We start from the raw sequence: 1067 nt of genomic DNA, 5'->3' as shown, positions 1-1067 counted from the left end.
GGTGCAGGAGAGGCCCAACTGCATCCCCGGAGTAGAGGGAGAGGCTTTTATCACAGCCCAGCCCAGCCGGTCCACTGCGGACCTAGGCCAAATCCTCAACAGCTGGAGAGACAGACTGCTTTCCCCACCAATGCTAGGCAGGCACAGCCCTGTCCTACATTTTCCCCTAAAGCAGGAAAGCTTCACACTTCCCCACTCTTCATAATTGCCATTCTTGAGAACAGGCCAAGTCCAGGAAGGTGTAGGGTGACACATCTGCTGGGGGGCTGTGTGTGAGGGTCAGGGGAGGGGAGTCCAGATCCCCAGAACGGAAGTCACAGCTGGGAAGAGGGAGAGAAGCCTCCATGTCTGCCTTGGGTTTCTGGGGTCCAGGGGCCTCAGGGTGCAGCACCTGCTCCTCCTGTGCAGTCCCCCTGGTGACAGAGCTCAGCCGGGCAGCCGTCAGCCACTATCGAATCCTAGCCAGTGGCACCGGCTGCAGCTTGCGGCTCTTACTGAAGAGTTCCATGTACTGGACCATGGTATCTGCTGGGCCATAGATGGCATCGCGGCTGTTCCCGGCGCTGTTCCCTGGTGTGTGGCTGCCTAGAAAATTCTGTAGGAACTTGAGCAGCAAGCTCCAGCTGCCGCTAGCTACCACACAGGGGTCATACTCCACCGCTACAGACAGGCCTCGGGAACTGGGTCCCATGGTGACCATGCCCATCTTCACTAGGAAGTCACAGTACTGGTAACGGGTACTCCAGGTCTCAATCGCTGGCTTTGGCACTCTGGAAAAAGCCCTTGAGCTTCACCAAGAGCACGTCGAAGTTGGTGTCGGCAATAAGGCAAGAGCCATTCTCAAAGGGTAGTCTAAGTCATGCATCACGTACATCGGCTTCCCAGCCCGACCTTGGCTGCCAAGAGTAGAGGCTGCTGTGTGGTGGGTCTCATAATCCACACAAAATGTTTCTTGCTTCTCTGCCTCAAGCATCTCCAGTTTCCGGTGAGGAGCTCCACCCTCTGCTGGACACTCTTGCCCTCAGCCGCAGGCATCTGGGACACACGAGTCACTCCCGTGGTACTGA

At 57.2% G+C, this 1067-nt stretch overlaps 1 pseudogene; it reads right to left on the bottom strand.

The window, feature by feature from the left end:
* Positions 1-212: 212 nt before the first annotated feature.
* On the bottom strand, positions 213-1067 carry LOC100471903 (annotated as a pseudogene).

This window comes from Ailuropoda melanoleuca, chromosome 11 (assembly GCF_002007445.2).
Source record: "Ailuropoda melanoleuca isolate Jingjing chromosome 11, ASM200744v2, whole genome shotgun sequence".
In the NCBI taxonomy this organism is placed as follows: Eukaryota; Metazoa; Chordata; class Mammalia; order Carnivora; family Ursidae; genus Ailuropoda; species Ailuropoda melanoleuca.
This window is presented reverse-complemented; position numbering and strand designations above follow the sequence as displayed.